The following is a 3,384-nucleotide window of genomic DNA, read 5'->3' on the forward strand; positions in this document are numbered from 1 at the left end:
CCTTGTTCTCTTTTTTTGTATATTTTTATACAAAATATAGTGTAAATTTCCACTACCCCTTGTTCGTTTCCCAGAGTTAGGAGTTTCTCATGTTCTGTCACCCTCACTAATATTTCTCACTCATTTTCTCTCCTTTCCCCTTTATTCCCTCTCGCTATTTTACAGGGAAACACTGGGAGCCATTCCCCTAAGATCAGGAACAAGACAGGGATGTCCATTCTCACCAGTGCTATTCAACATAGTACTAGAAGTCCTAGCCTCAGCAATCAGGCAACCAAAAGAAATAAAAGGCATTCAAATTAGCAAAGAAGGAGTCAAACTCTCTCTCTTTGCAGATGACATGATACTATACATAGAAAACCCAAAGACTTCACCCCAAGATTGCTAGAACTCATACAACAATTCGGCAGTGTGGCGGGATACAAAATCAATGCCCAGAAATCAATGGCATTTCTATTTACTAGCAATGAAACTGAAGAAAGAGAAATTAAGGAATCAATCCCATTTACAATTGCACCCAAAAACATAAGATACCTAGGAATAAACCTTACCAAAGAGGTAAAGGATCTATACCCTAAAAACTAGAGAACACTTCTGAAAGAAATTGAGGAAGACACAAAGAGATAGATAAATATTCCATGCTCATGGATTGGGAGAATTGATATTGTGAAAATTGCTCTGTTTTTATTATTGACACAAGACTTAACATCTAAATGTTAATGAGCTGTCATTTAAAACAATGGAATATCAAGATTTCAATTATTTATTTCATACACGGTATATCAGTTGTGCACAGAAGTGCTTCAAATTTTTTTCCAGGCCTCTAAATCTGACAATCCTGAATTATTTTCCCAGAGCTGCCTTCATCTTCCTTATTTCAGAGGCTATAGATCAAGGGGTTGAAAAGTGGAGTTAACACAGAATCCCTGCTGGAGTGCCTGCTGTGGGGCTTACATATACAGCCATGATAGAGCCATAAAACAGGGACACCACAGCCAGATGGGAGCCACACGTAGAGAAGGCCTTATGCCGACCTTATGCTGAGGGGACCCTGAGCACAGCTCTGATCACCAAGGTATAGAAGCTGGTAATGAAGAATAAGGTGGAGAAAGTGAGGACTGAGTTATAGATGGCACAGATGATCTCAGTAGCAGGAGCTGGCACACAGGACAGCTTCATAAGAGGTCCTGGGTCACACAGGAAGTGATCAATCTTATTAGAACAACAAAATGGGAGCTGAGAGATGAGGTAAATAGGCAAGAGGAAGTATAAGAAGCCACACACCCAGCACCCAGCTCCTATTCTGATGCAGCGCTGAGCAGTCATGACAGTGGGGTAGTGCAGGGGCCTGCAGGTAGCAAGAAACCTGTCAAAGGCCATGGCAGACAAGAAGAAGGTCTCAGCGGTGCCCTCAGAGAAGAAGTAGAACTGGAGGAAGCAGCCATAGAAGCAGATGGTTCTGGTCTCAGACAGCAAGTTGGCTAGCATTTTGGGGACAGTGGAGGTGATAAAGCAGATCTCCAGGAAGGAGAAATTGGCCAGCAGGATGTACATTGGAGTTTGTAGGCGATGGTCCCACCTCACAGCACAGATAATGCACAGATTTCCAGTCAGTGTCAGAATATAAGTTCCACAGAAGATTGAGAAAAGGAGAATCTGAATTTCCCAGGTAGAAGGGAAGCCCAAAAGGATGAATTCACTCACAGAGCTAGAACAATTATTTATGTTGGAATATTCTTTTTTTTAAAGCTGCAAAAATAACAGATTTCCATATTACAGATAGCCTTATAGTATTGTTTGTTAGCCAGATTCCTTGCTTAGGGACAGATAATTCTGTGTGACAGTAAATAACAAAGTACCATAATCCATGCAGTGATATTCCCATGATTTTCATATATTCCTAAGTCTGTTCTGAACATAGTAAATAAAATAAAAAATCTTCTGTCATCCTAATGTTTATAATCAAAGTTATTTCAGAGTGACAATAGTCAAGTGTGCCAGATCTACAATTTTTAGGTTGAGCAGTGAATGAAGAAGGAATGAATAAACACGGCTAAATAATTGTAACATAGAAAGATATTGATATTATTGATATTTAATATTCTTGCTCTATTTGTGAGAGAAATATGTCAAGCTTATTTGGGGACAATATAAATAGATACAGATGTTTGTAATTTGACTGATTTTAGTTTTGTTGTGTTTGGTTATGTGAAATATCCCTATATTCATTTTAGAATGATTAAATAAAATCTATTATTAAAATAAAAATCTACTAGACATCATGCACTTCAATACCTCTCTTCAAAAAATAAAACCTCTCTTCAGTAAAAATACACTCAAAAAGAGTTACAGTCAATCTGCCTTATTTTACAAAGAAAGTTAAGGAGCTAAGTTCTATTATATTGTTCTCACATCAAACATTGCCGTATACATCATAATCAATTCCTAATCTATGTGATGCTTTTCATGAAGATCAAAATTGATATGAAATACTAGTAGACAGCAAAGTCAAATATGCATCATTTATAAAGCTACATCAAAGTTGACTGTGCTCACAAAAGCTGTTCCTCAAATTTTGCAATCTCAAGCAGGAATTAAATTTCCTTGTCTTGGATCCCCTACAAGTAACAGAAAGTAACAATAGAGGCAGTCCATCACTTGAAGTTCCATTGAACCAGAGTGTAATCACACTCACTTATTGGGATTTTCCCTGACCTAGGGCCCCCAACTCCTACATAGAGCTCTACATATGGGTAACTGGCAAACTACTTGAAGAGTTCTAATACATTTTTAAAGTAACATTTGCTTATAAGTGTTCAGGAAAAAACTAGGCTTTGATTCTGGAGGAAGAATAGTTTCATAATTCACATATTAAGTGGAATTTAAACAAATATAAAACTAGAGAGGGTTGGATGGAGGAAATAGAGGAGCTTTATGAGTCAGGTGAGCTTTACATTACCTGAAGATACCAGATGGGTATCAGAAAAATCTGCATTGTTGAACACCATCTTCTATATCAGAGTGAGAACTCTCATCTCAGATCTCAGAGAAAAATAAATATAATACAGTGGGGATGCATAGAACTGCTGACCCTTTCAGGAGAAGAACATGATGAAATCAGTCATGGACTTCAGGCTTTCTCTTTTATAGTTCTCTTGCTTACATAAACTGACAAAGCAAGAGGAAACTTGACAGCTAAAAAGAGAATCATAGTCTCATGATTTACAGAGAACCAAATGAACAGCTGATATATTAAGCTCTTTTACCTTTCTGTGAAGATCATCTTTGGGGAGTGGCTCTCTAGAGAAGGAATTTATAACACACAATGGCCCCACTGAACCCGGTTTCCTATTCTGCTCCTTACTCAGCATGCTGAAATTTGTT

The 3,384-nt window shown here is 37.8% G+C and overlaps 1 pseudogene; it reads right to left on the bottom strand.

The window, feature by feature from the left end:
• Positions 1-823: 823 nt before the first annotated feature.
• LOC112674698 (olfactory receptor 11G2-like) lies at positions 824-3,008 on the bottom strand (annotated as a pseudogene).
• Positions 3,009-3,384: the final 376 nt, after the last annotated feature.

Source organism: Canis lupus, chromosome 10 (genome assembly GCF_003254725.2).
Source record: "Canis lupus dingo isolate Sandy chromosome 10, ASM325472v2, whole genome shotgun sequence".
Classification (NCBI taxonomy): domain Eukaryota; kingdom Metazoa; phylum Chordata; class Mammalia; order Carnivora; family Canidae; genus Canis; species Canis lupus.